Consider the following 13,507-nt stretch of genomic DNA (forward strand, 5'->3'; position numbering starts at 1 on the left):
AAACTCAGGGGAAAGTTTGGTGTCTAAATCTTCAGCAGGGTTGCCAAGGACAGTAATGCTTTGCTGTTCAAAGCGAAGGGATATTTCTTCCGCTTGTCAGCCTGGTTACGTGCTAGGAACAGCCGCCCAACCTGTGCGGGAGTGCAAAGGGAAAGAGTGAGAAAGCATGACTCCCTGAAGGGCCCGCTGCCTCGTGGAAAGGGCATTGGCCTTGGACGCACACTTGGACTAAATTCCTACTGCTACTACTGCTTTAGCTAGGTCATTTCCTAGCTCCGTACCTCAGTTTCCATTCTTGCGCAGTTTTGTCTGTTTAAAATGTAACCGCTCTGGCGAAGGGCAACCGCTGGCTGTGTGTATGGGCCATGTCTCCATCGCAGTATCCAGGTACAAGCAAAACTGCTCCCTGAAAACACCGGTGCAATCGAGAAACTGTGGGCTGACGCCGGGCACTGAGATACGGCAGAGCCGGCTAGGAGGATTTAGTAACGCGTCGGGGGGTCAGGCAGGACAGGTCCTGGGGAATTCGCACTCTTCTTCAGAGGTTCAGTTAGTTATTAAGTCTCTTTAGGGGCCGTACTAAAGAGAGTTATTCCCTTGCAGGTCGGGCTTTGGGGTACTCAATCACTTCTACTCGGCAACGCACAGAGACGAAGCCAGGGAAGCAGTCCCAGCTCTTCCAAGGCGGCTCATCAATAACGCACTAGTAATATAACCTTCAGCTTACTCCGAGGCTCTAGTCATTCAGCTGTCAGGGGGATCCATTTATCCTGCAAAGCAAGGCGCTGTCGGGCAGCCTGGGCGTTGCTATCTGTGATACCATTCAAACAAACTTTCCAGGTACTTTCAGCAAGTGCCTCCCCCTTTGCAGTCTCCCTTCTGCCTCCCTGTGTCTCTCTTCCTGGCTGATCTGGCACCTTCCCCGCGTGGTGGCCGGGCACTCGGCATCAGCAGGGGCCTGGGCTGGCTGGCTGCCAGCCGAGGTCGCATGCCGCCCTCGGGACAGCAGTGTGTCCGTCTGCACGTGTTCCCCTGGTGGCAGCTGAGCCTGAAGGTCGGGTCTCCGCAAGCGTCATCCCGCCCGGGCTCCTGTTGCGCTCCCCACAGAGCAGGACCTCGTGCCTTTCCTCGCCTGCTGTCTTGCTCCTGTCCCTGCGCCAAGCCGGAGCATCGCCAGGGCCGGCTGGGGCACGAGCAGCCCGCTGCACGGCGCGAGCTGGTTGAATATGTCTCAGCTCTGCTGGGGAGAAACGGTGACTCCTCTGCTCCAGTCTTCCTAATGTCTCAGCTATTTATGCAGCACATGTTGCCAGTGGAGAAATGATGGACCGGCAACGCCGACAGCTATAAATCTGAAGGATTTTTTTGGAAAGATGGGACAGCAGTGCTTCCTTCCCCCACTTTAGCAGAGGCGCAGGAGGGAGTGGTGACTTGGCTGGATGAACGCGAACTCGTGGCAGGGAATGGGAACAGGCACAGGAACCAGGGCACGACCGAGACCACAGGGGAGAGGAGGCAGAGACAGCTTTCATGGAGAATAAATCACTGTCACCCACATGTAAATGAAGATCCCTCGACACATGTGGCTTCTCTCAGGCAAGGAGGACAGTGCTATGGGATTAGGACCCAGACATTTGAAAATCAAAAAGATTTGACTCTTCTTTTGCTATCTGTCAAGTGCTCTGCTCTAGGAAGCCTTCCTCTGCTCAGGCAGAGCCCGGCAAACACCTCCTGCCATGTGGTGCCTCAGCTGTGGGGGGGGTGCATTGCATCTCTGTCCCTTTCTCTTCCCACAACATCTATTCCCAATACGCTGCCGAATAATTTCCTGCCTCTTTCTCTTCTGCAGCTGGAAAATCACCGAGAACGACCTGGGAAGCCTGGCTCACATTTCAGAACGAGACCTTGACTAGCCAAGCAGGCATCCTGGGGACAAGTCTATTTAGAGCCACTCAGCGCCATCAGATTCACAGCAGTGGGTAGCAATTGCTGGTCAGAAGAAGCAGAGGCCAAAGACACAGCTTATATATGCATTTGTGCACAGTCACAGTGTGAGTCCCAGCAAGTGCACAGTTGTCTCTGTTTCCCTATGCGGCAGGCAGCAGAGGAGCAGCAACCAAAGAAGTAGAGACAGTGCCCATCCATCACTGCTGTTAACGCTCTCCTGGGATGGCTCTACTGGCGCTACGGTCAGGTTAAGGAAAGGGCTGAAGCCTGGTATCATGAACACTGTCTGACCTCATGCTGCAGGGCATTTGCAGCCGGTCAGAAAGGGCATCACGTTCCTCACATGTGATAGCATTCAGTATATGTTAGGAGGTTGCTATTAATATTGATTTGCATCTGGATTTGGGTCACTGGCCTCACCTAAGTCTGTGAAAAGCTATCATACCTTCTCTGCAGTGCTGAAATGAAGCACTCCCACCCTGTGAAAGAATTAGCTTCACTGATACTGCAAAGCTTCTTAATGGCAGATCCGCTTTTGGGTGAGCAGTGCCTGCAGCAGCCTGCAGAATCAAGAAAACGCACCTCGCCTGGTGTGCCGACAGCACCGGGCGGCTGCGCTCGAGCCCAGCATTGCCAGCGCCTGGCCCTTCCTACCCCGACTTTAGCAGTCGCAGCCTGAAAAGCCTCTGCACAAGTACGTGGGAAATGGCACTGTGCCAAGCCACAGCTCCTTCTCCCTTTGGTAGGGATGTCAGCACTCCTGGGAAAATAATGACATGGACGTTTTGGAGGGGCTACTCTGATCTTATATTAGGGTTAATCCTGCAAAACTGCATCCTCTCCCTGGAAACGTTTGAGAGCGCTGCTCTCACACAGCTCCATCTCTTCTCTTTGTGTTATCTTAAAAGAGGCTTTGGTTTCACTCCCACGCAGATGACCCGTTTTACATTTGTCTCTTGCAGTGCATGGGATGCCTAAAACAGGCGGCTATTTATTATAAGGTAATCTGTACTGTTTAAAATTTTCATGAGGATATTATAGGAATCGAGCAGAGTCCATCCATCACCTAAATTACATTTCTTACTATGACAGTGCCATGCACGTTGGAAGTTGGGGCAGCGGGAGAAGACAGGGGTGGAAATATTACAGACACTTTTGTCATCATTGCCTTTCAAAGAGAGACGCAAACATGAGGTGGCTGCGGGGATAACATAGCCCTTTCCTTGGACCTGCTCAGAGGAAACTGCAGCTCTCCATAGTACTGGGGTTTGCCCCATCCCCACTTGGGGTAGAGAGGACATGAGATGTTTCTGGAGGAAGAGGGAAGGTGGGTGAAGGACATCAAACTACACCTACCATACAGCCGCCTGGGCGCCAAAGTTTCGTCGCAGCTTGGAGAAACCCAGACCTGAAAGCTCTGGCCCTTCCCATGGGACCAAGCCAGGGCTGATCCCCCACACCTCTCTCACGTCTCTTCAACAGAAAAAGCAACTCACCGAGACTCCTCCCGGCCTGATAATGCCTCGTCTAGATGCTTCCTAGGTGAGATAAATCCTGCCTTTCCTGCCCGTTTGGTATAATCCCAGGGAAGGTCCAGGCCAAGGGAATGGTATTTTGGAAGGGGTCCGGATGGCTTTTGCTGTAGTCCAAGCTCAGGGATAGTCAGGGTGGATATCTGCCTCCTCCGGACCCCTTGAGTTAGCCAAGTCACTTGGAGGAAGGTGATGAGAGGGAAAATGGAAAATCTGGACCTACAGGGCAGTGGACGCTCCCTGCGCTGTCCTGGGACAAGGACCGCTGCCCGGTGGCCTGGGCAGGCGTGCCGGAGCTCTGGGCTCGCTTCGATGCCCTGTCGCCGGGTCTTCCATTTAACCTTCCACCAACCTTATTTCCCTCTGAAGGGTGCAAACACGCCCCTCCAATTTTTGAGGCCTAATTTAATAACCCTGCTGATATCCGCTGAAGTCTTTTAGTGGGAGAGAGAGGCCAGGGACTGCTCTATAGGTGAAGGATTTCTAAGAAGCCCCAGCAATATGTTCTGTAATAAGCTGAAATGACTGTTTAAAAGGGCAAATGGAGCAATATTTCCTGAGAGTAATTCTTGGATGGAGCATGCCCCTGCCTGTGCCCACCCTTATCTCTCCATCTTTATGCTGAAGGGCTAACATACACTTATATTTAATTTATAAAGAGTAGTAGTAAATCACAGCAGGGAGCAACCACTGTTTCAGTCTTTTGCTTTCCTGCGTGCACTTTGCTGTACACACAGTCATTACTCAGGGAGATTTCTGTGGCTTGTTTTTACTGTAGCTTGTATTATTTTAGATGGCTCAGATGACAGCAGATGGTTGTTTTCTGAATAGTTTTAGCTTCTGTGGACTTATTTTAAAACACAAAATTTCAATAAAATCTAAGTTAAAGCAACTCATGAATTTTTGGAGCAAACCAACTCTTGACAGCAGGCATGCATCTTTGCAAGGCCCCTTGCTGCAAACAGGGTGGCTGCAGCCCAGGGCAGCGCCGCGGAGGAGAGGCCCCGCTCTCCCGCCTGGCTGCGGCAGGGTGTCCCCTCTGGAGCACCCGGCCTCCCTCCCCTCCCCGTGCTAGCGACGCGGGGCCGGTGGCCCCCAAAGCGGGTTACGTGGGCTGATGTCAACTATTACCTTAAGAAGTCAGGCGGGAGTCAGGGCCATGTGGCATATGCATTTCAAATTAGCCTAAAAATTACTTGGCTACAGACTTAATGAAGTGTTAATGTATGAAAATCTCTCATTAAAAAGCAAAACTGCAGAGGCTTTTGATGGCTGGACTCTGAACTGAGACCAATTAGGTATGCAAAGTTTTTCCAGAGACCTTTGCTTCTCTGCCTGTCAAACAGCTTGCTTTCGAAGCTACCTTGCCTCTCTTGTCATTGCCTCTTTCTCCAGGAGAAGCGGGATTGCGCCGTGCCCAGCACGAGCGGTGGTGTTCGCACCACGCTTTGCTCTCAGCCGCTTCCAGCACGGCTTTGGGCTTGGCTGCGCTTCGCTGTGTTGGTTTAATTTCAGCCTGGTGGGAACCTCGGTCTTAAAGGTGACCTGCAAAAGACAAACCGACAGTTGGGTTTGCCTCCTGCTTTTTTTCTTCTGGATGACAGACAAAGCCAGCGCAAAAAAATGCTTTTTGCCTGCTGCTTTTTATGCTGTTATGGTTTAATCAGAGCCAAATTGCTTTGGGGAGAGATACGGCTAGAGGATGGGCTGGCAGAGGCTGTGCGTCCCGCCAGGTCCCGGGCTGGCGGTCACGGATGGGACCGCGCGGCCGCATTCAGCCGCTCACGGCTGCGCTGGGGACAGCCGGGTCCTGCCTTCTTCTGCCTGTCGCCCCTTCTCACTTCATGTCAACGCGGTCCCTGCGGTGTCCTGCTCCTCATCTCCATGCGGCTTTTGAATAATTCGTTCTTGCAGAAAATGAAACGGAAAGCACTATTATTCAGCTTGTTTTTCACGTTCTGTTTCCCAGAGAGGAACACGGCACATTTGCTTTTAGTAGTCGTCGTAAAACACGCTCCGAAATCCTCCCTCATAAATATTGAAGGTGGTTTGGCGGGGGGCAAGGTGCGCAGGCGGCTGGGCGCTGGGGCCGGCCTCCTTGGATGTCTCCTCCTCCTCCTCCTCCTCTTCCCAGACCCTCCTGAGGCTTGAGGAGAGACTCCCAGGCCACCGCAGAGGCAGTAAAAGTGCACGATGAGCAATGAAGGCAGCAGGTAATAAAAATGTAAATGAAAGAATGAGGGAATAGAAAGGTGGAAAACAACCTGATGAGGCTTCTCCCGAGAACGTCGTTAGCCAGACGCCCCAAAACGTTCCCGCACTTGCTATTTGCATTGCGCCAGAACCTCGAAAGCTCAGAGTCCACGGCGCGCTCGCGGCTCGCTTTGCCGTCGGCGCATCGAGCCCCAGGCAAGGGGCTGTCGCACCGCCCAGGCACGGACGGGGGAGGCCGCGTGGGGCAGACGACGGCAGCGCCGCAGTGCTCGGCTGCAGGCCTTGAGCTGTGCCAAGGCAAGAGGCTGCTGCGAAGAGTATGGATGCCCCTTTTGCTGAAGGGACAAAAGCGAGGGTGTCTCCTTCTTGGTGAGAGGGGACCAAAGGATGGCGGGCTCATGGGCAGGATGTCTACAGTTGAGTAGCTTTGGGGTGAGCCTGCGGGATGCCTGTTTTTGGAGGGCAGGAACGCAGACGGATGACCAGGAACCATCAGAAACTGCTGCCGGGAAGTGTGACATAAATGAGTGACCCTGTGCTGCAAAGAGCCAGCGGCACACGCGCAGCACAGCTGTGTCCCCCGAGTCCCAGGCCCAGCACTCTGCCAAAGGCCATCTTCACACTCGTGCCTTGTGGGCAAGTCAGTACCATCTGCTCATTACTCATTGCTGGTTTACACTCAGCCGGCAGAGCCGGTTCACAAGGGCACCGCAGCACTTCACTAGAGGGTCTGAACACGGCCGTGCAGCAGCCTCTGCCAGCGAGTAACGATGGGCAGATACAGAGAGCAAAGTCGGTGCAGCAGCTAGTCCCAGCGTTTCACTTTCTGCCTAATAGCATCTCCACCCTTCTGGCGCCCTTCTGGAGCTTCACGGTCACCCAGGAAAAGCAGTTAAAAGGTTGTCCACGTTCGGTTGTCCGTGTTCTTCATTTACTTGTGCCCAAGGAGCAGGTCTCTCTGCAAGCGCAGGTTTCTCTGGTCCGCCTCAGCCGCTGGCGAGCCCCGGTCAGGGCTGGCAGGCCAGGCCAGGCGCCAGAGCAAGCGCGGTGCTGCAGTGAAAGGCGCTGGGCAACCGGACAAGCGAGCCGGGAGAGCAATTCCTACCCCGGCCGGAAGCGAGGGGAAGAGGGGAGCGGAGGGCGGCACCGCCGGCTGCAGCGCTCCTCGCGCGAGCAGCAGTCTTCGGCTTCCTCCTCCTCCTCCTCCGCGTATACTTGCGTGTTTGTACAGATGAATGATTTATGCAAATACATTTGTGATTTATAAGCATTCACCAGAGAGCTCGGACAAACACCCTGCAGCTACATAGCAATAATGCCCACTTCTTATCTAGCGCTTGTCATTTAGAGACGACAGAAAGTTTTATAGAGGAGGCTCGGCTTACATAATAGGATGGCAAAGGCTGTCAAACTGTTGATTTCTGCCCTGCAGTCCACCTCTCCCGAACTATATGTGGACTACGTTTATGAAGTGCATGAACTATAGCTAAGAAAAGCAGTGTTGCTGGTGAGCTTATGCTTGCGGTACGAGAGCCTGCACCCCCATTAAAATGAAAAACGGCTGAATGTCGCCCTTGTGGAAACCTATGGCTATACAGACGTTACACTGTCTAACTATGAAGTACATTAATCTTCCGGTACTTTTTTTCCTGCTCCTTCTTTCCTGCACGAAACTTTTAAACCAGACATACAAGAAATAACGAGTGAAGCTGCTGCAAGGGCAAAGAGCTGCATGAACTGCGGCCCTGTCTCAGGATAGGGGCTCTCGCGCGAATAGCAACCAAGCGGGGCAGGCGCTGGGCACGGCCGAACGGCTCAGCGCCTCGGTGCTCACCCCGCTGTCCCTGGCCTGCGCCTCTGCGCCTGCAGCTCCCGCTGGACAGGGCTGAAAGCTGCGCGCCGCCCCGGCAGCCTCTCCAGTCGGCCAGCTCTTCCAGGCTTAGGCCTTTTGTTTCCCCAAATTAAAGAAGAAAAAAACGTAGCAAACTGAATAGCCTCCTCTTTTCAAATGACTTTTCCTTTCTCTTGTTCTTAATTACGCATGCAGGTCTTTGGTTCGGTAGCTAACATATTTGCATAACGTGCGTTTTGTAGCAATTACTTTGTTTCTGAAAGAATGACACAGAATGTTAGTCGGCATCTTACACCTTCACAACATGCCCCGTACGAGCGAGCAGGCAGTGACTTAGCGAGTCTAAACACAACTCGTCGGTCTTCGGCGGCCGTCCACGAGAACTGTTTGCTTTAGAGGTAGGGGTTTCATTTTGTGAAGAGTTAGGAGGAAAATTGTTTTTGCAGAGGTAACTATAAACATCACCTGCTGCTCCCGGCGCTCGGAAGTCCCCAGGCAACACAGGGAAACGTTGCTTAGAAAACCTGCGTTGGGATTTTGTCTTCACATCATTTCTTTGCGGTCACCTGCTGCTTTATCACTTGGGATTACCGAGCTTTGTGTAAATATAAATTAATCCTCGCAACATGCTTGCAAGGCAGCTGGAGTATATCGCTCTTACCTATAGCCCAAATGAAGGACTGAGGTTTGTGGTCTGCCTCAGGGTACTCGAGCTCGGACAGGAACCCAGGACTCCTGCAAAACAGCCAAGCCTGTAGAGCTAGCTGGGGCAGGCTCGGGGGGGACATTTTTTGCACGCGTGCGATTAAAACTCTTCCTGATTTAGGGACTGACCTTGCAATAACGCCGCCTTGCCCCGGGCGGGAGCGGCAGCAGGTCCCGGCGCGTTGGTGCCACCTCCCAGCCGGCGCAGGGGGATGCGCGTGGCAGTGTGGTCCAAATTCCCAGCTCCTCCTTTGGGAAAAAGCAGAGGCCAGGTGAAAGCTTCCTGCAGGAATAAGTGCGTTTGCATGGAGACAGAAGGAGAAAGAAAAGCACAAAAGGGCAGGGCTTTAATTTCCTTCTGCACAACGGGAGATAAGAGCAGATGTGCCCAGCGCAGCAGTGGGGCAGATGGCAGCGACAGTGGTGTGCGATTCCAGCGCTCCCACCAAAGCACTCCTTCACAAAAGGGAAGGAACGACGCACACGAACCAGGCTCCGGCTGCACGGCCCTGCTTTGCAGGCCATTAAAACATAGGAGCAGCGAAAGAAATTGAATCCAACCAGAAAAGATAGATGATGTTAGGATGAGTCTCCAAAGAAAATCAAGCCAATCAGTGTGAAATGAATCCCCCCATCCCTTCCTAGAAGGATTTCCCAAGAAAGACCTGCCTTTTGGGCAAGTCTCGATAGAGGAGAGCCGAGAGAGCGGCATGCACGGTGGCAAGGGACAGGGGTTGTAGGGATGACATGTCATCGCGTCATCCCACACGTCATCGCGTGGCTCAGGAGCAAGGGGCTGAGCTCAAAACTGCCGTAGGAGCCTCCCACCCGGGGGGTGAGCTCCCAAAAGGGGTGTTTGGAAAAAAGAAAAGAAACGAGTCGGCCGGGGATGCGCCGGGGTTCGATCTGCAGCCGCGAACCCCAGCGGGCTGGCAAGGGCTGCGGCAGCGCCAAACGCCCGCGCGGGCCGCCCCGAGGCCGGGTGACGCTTTCCTACGGCAGACAGGACTGTAGATTTAGACATTCCCCCAAATCCCATGGGTTTGGTTACCCAAAGCGCCTGAGTTTCGGAGCCGCGGAGACCTGCTCGTCCGGAGGAGCCGAGGGAGAGCCGGCGACCGCCGCGGCAGGCGCTGCAAAAGAGAAGGGAAGTTCCCTGCTCTCCGCGGCCGCTTTAGGTAAGACGTTCGCTTAAACTGTACCAAGAGAGATTTACAATAAACCCGAAGAAAGGTTTCTGCCCCAGAGTCGCGTATGCGAGCTCCTGACGTCCCTTCCTCTGCGCTTCTGTGTTTGTGCCTTTCAATAACCCGTAACGTTCACCCTGCAAAGACCTTCAAGCACCTCAAACCGGAGGGAATTGCCTCGCGAGCCTAATGCCCCGGGAGCACCAGGCTCACGCGGTAAATGCAAAACGCCGTCCGGGTTTTGACCCGAGTCTCTTCTGGAAAGGGAAAACCCGAGCCCAAATTCCCCCCCGGCTTGTGGCCCTCCGCTTCCGGCGCGAGGGCAACGCCGGCGGGGGCTCTGCCCCTCCGCAGGGCTGCGCTCGCCCGCGAGGTCCGCGCCGCGCCGGCCGGCTCCGTCGCTCCGCGGAGGGCTGCCGGCGGCCGGGGCCGCGCGGAGCCCGACTCCCAGCGCCGCTACGCCGCCGGGGGAGCATCGACGCGATTCGCAGCCGCTCGAGAGCCCTTTTGCGCGCTCAGAGCGACGTACAACAGGCTCATCAGATCCGAGCCGTAGGAAAGCCCACGGGAACGCAGCCTCCGCGTCGCCCGTTGCCCGGCTTCCCAAGCCGAGGGGCGCCGGAAAGGGGAGCGGGCGGCCGGCCGGGCCCGCCGAGCTCGCGCCAGCCCCGGCTGCACAGGCAGCGGCGGTCGGAGAGGCGGCCACATCAAGCGCTTCCCTGCTTCGTGTCCCAGTGCCTTAAAACGGGATGTCCGTCTTAAAAGGCAAAAAAAAAAAAAAAAAAATCCCCAAACTAACCAAAAGCAGAAAAACCCCAACAAATCAGAGAGAGCTAATTCCTAGCGTTTCTCCTTTGCCAACAAAGTTTCTAGAGGAAAATTGTTATGATGGACATGTGGCTGCCCCGCAGCTGACAACAAAACATTTCAATGGGTGTATTAAAACTGGCATCCTGTCAAACTCCCAATTTCTGAATGATTGTGCTTTCCTTGGAGGACGCACGGAAGCGCTGCACTCGAAAATTGCTGTTCTCCTCCGCTGGAGAGCCAACAGGTCTAATTATCACCCAGATCGGCTGAGGCCGGGTGGCTTGTCAGCCTAATGCTACGGGATAATTAAAGTCCCAGGTTTCTGCAGCAGAAAGAAGCAGCTTCTCATTAAAATGGGATTCGCAGATTTTTTGATTTTTGGTTCCTCCCCTCTAGCCATGGCAGAGAAGAAACTGTCAGGTGTTGCCACTGGCGGGGCCGGCGCGGGCAGTCAAAACAAATTAAAAACAAAAGCGAGCGGGAAACAAAACCACGAGCGCCCCGGGAGGCCGAGGAGGCCGGCGGCGGCTGCGCGGCGTCAGCCGCAGGGCTAGCGCCGACGGCCGGTACGAGAGCCAAGCTCTCGCGGAGAGGAGCCGCGTCTTCGCCCTCCTGTCCGAGCCGAGCAGCTCGCGGCGGTCACGACCCATCGAGCAGCCAGCACCGCGGGGTCGGCTGCCGCCCGCTGCAGCCGCCCGCAGCCGACGAGCAGCAGCAGCAGCAGCAGCAGCAGCAGCAGCAGCAGCGCAGCGCCCTCGCTGCAACCCGATCTGCAAAAGCCTGCGTCCCTAACGGGCACATCGACTCTGAAAAATAAATATCCCAGCGAGAGATTCATGGCAGGCAGCCGGGCTCCCAATGCGCCAAGGTGGCTTTTTCATCTGCGGACCGTAGCGGCAGGCGCCTAACAGCAGCTGCCCGCGAGACGCAGGGCGGCATCCCTGGCCGCCGCTCCGGGGGGGCTCGGCGAGGTGCGGCCGCCTGCCCCAGGCAGAAGGGACGCACCAGCGTATAGACATGCTATAGCATGTTTTTATATATATACATATGTTGTTATGTCCGTGCCAGCGGAGGGGCCATGGAAACGCCGCGCCGGCTCCTGCTGGCTCCGGTCGTGCCACACTTCTTGCCGGTACTGGCGGTTCGTTTGTGTCGTGGCCATAGTCTCGTTTGGGTAGTTACATTCTGCAGCCAGCTTAAAAAGTCATCTATACCTTCACAGGGCGATTTCAATCCATCCAGGGTGTATACGCACAGGTCGGGACAAAACCAATCCTCGGGACAGCATTAGTTACGCAGTAGTATTTAAACCTTCTCGTTATACGTTCAAGCAAGTAATGCATCACTAAGCGCTCTTCTCCCAGCCCTGGAACACGCCTGTGTCACATTACAACAGCAAATTTGCTTTGGCTTTTGTGCGCGGGGTGTTGTAATCGCACGTCCTCGCCTCCGGCCCAGCCGCTGCGTCCATCTGACAACGCTGGAACCGGCGCCGCCAAACCGCGCCGCTCCGCAAGGCGGTAATCAGATGACACAGTCCTGGGCTGCTGGAGATTACCGTGGCAGCACTGGCGGTTAGTAGGGTTTCGGCACTCACGCTTGGCAGGCATCGACGCCTGCGTTTATCAGCAGTGAATACGCGTTACAAATTGGGCAAGGTGCATAATCGATTTTGTTGGGGCTCTTAAATCTGGAAATATTTTTTAAAAAGTGGAAAAAAAAAAAAGCTATGCATGAAAAATTAGAGACATCTTAAGAGAACGAGGGAGAACATATGAAACATTTTGTTCAACCTCAGACGAATTGTTTCGTTTCAGATGGGAACGTTTCTCTAAAAGAACTGAATGCAAACTGTAATACTTAAGAACATTCAAAAACGAAAACGTGGTTCAAACTGAAAGCTCAAATCAAACTTCCTTTCCAAAAGACAAAAGGATATGTTTTGACACATTAAAAATCTGTGTTTTGATTTGTTTTTTTTTAAACATGGACTATTTAGCAAAACCGAGAGGAATCTGCAGGAAGCTTTTGTGCCGGCAGCAGATGGCCCCCCCAAAGCAGCCCAGACCCCGGCCGCGGAGCCGCGCGCTGGCGACGAGCCCCTTTCCTGGGCTTCGTTCCTGCGCTGAACTCCAAACCGCTGGCGGGAAGGCAGCTCCGGGGACTGAGCGGCTCCGCGGCGTCCGAGGCTGCGGCCCGACGGCTCCAGCAGCCCCGCGAGCGGCTCCCTCTCGCCAGCCGCCCGCTCCAGCCCTCGCCACCGGTCACGCTTCCTCCAGCAGAGCAGCAAGCGAGAGCCCGTTTTGTTGTCTTGCTCATTTGCTCTTGAAGTAAAAGCTCTTTTTAAATTAAAACTGATCCTGTAATTGCCTTTTCTCGGCAGCTGGAGGTTTTCCTGTTGTTCTTAATCAGCATAATTCCTTAAACGAGCCTGCCAAAAGATATGTTCCAGCCCAAGATGGATGGTTCATTTCCCCAGCAGCACGTACGTGGAGCTGCTTCTCCTTGGGCTTAGCGTGCTGCCGAGTCTTCACTCATTGCCACGGTCATCGCTGCGCGTCCGGGACGGCAGCCCTGAGCACAGTGCGGGAGCTCCCTCGCATCCGCGCCCAAGTCCACTAATGCAAGCCCAGGGCTCATTTTTCTGGTCCTCTAGCACAGAGATGCAGGCCTGTGTTGCCCAGCAGTCGCTTTGCTTCCAGCAAAGAGTCACAAGGTTTGCCATAGGCTTTGCAAACCACTGGATTGTTTCTTCCTTCTTTTTTTAGGTCCAGATTGGCTTTTGCAACCCCTTGCACAGCTCTGTCAAATGCAATAACTCCCTGCAATCTCTGGGACTCCCTGGGGAGGAAGAAGCCCTGGATTTTGCTCAGGGAACTCACGTTTCCGGGCACAAACTCAAACTACCGTTGTCTGACGGGGGAGAGCCATGGGCTGTTCACCTCCCGGTGTCCAGCCCCGGAGCAGGGCTGGTTTCAGGGGGCAGAATTGCACCACACTGGCGCTGGCAATGAAACGGGAGCATCCCCTCGCCCTGCAGTACAGCAACAGTGCGAGAATAAACATGCTAAAGAGGCCCTCCAGGATGACAATTATGAGCGTTGGGAAAGGCACCTTAAAATAATTTGCCAGACTCCAAAGCAGCCTGAGCTCAGTGACTCGGGTGGCCAGCCCCAGCGTGAGCCCCGGCCCCTGCTTGGAAGAAGAGGCCGTTCATGAGGCGTAATGAGAAGCCGATTTGCAGGCTGCATCTCTGCAGC

The sequence above is a fragment of the Struthio camelus genome, chromosome 23 (genome assembly GCF_040807025.1).
Source record: "Struthio camelus isolate bStrCam1 chromosome 23, bStrCam1.hap1, whole genome shotgun sequence".
In the NCBI taxonomy this organism is placed as follows: Eukaryota; Metazoa; Chordata; class Aves; order Struthioniformes; family Struthionidae; genus Struthio; species Struthio camelus.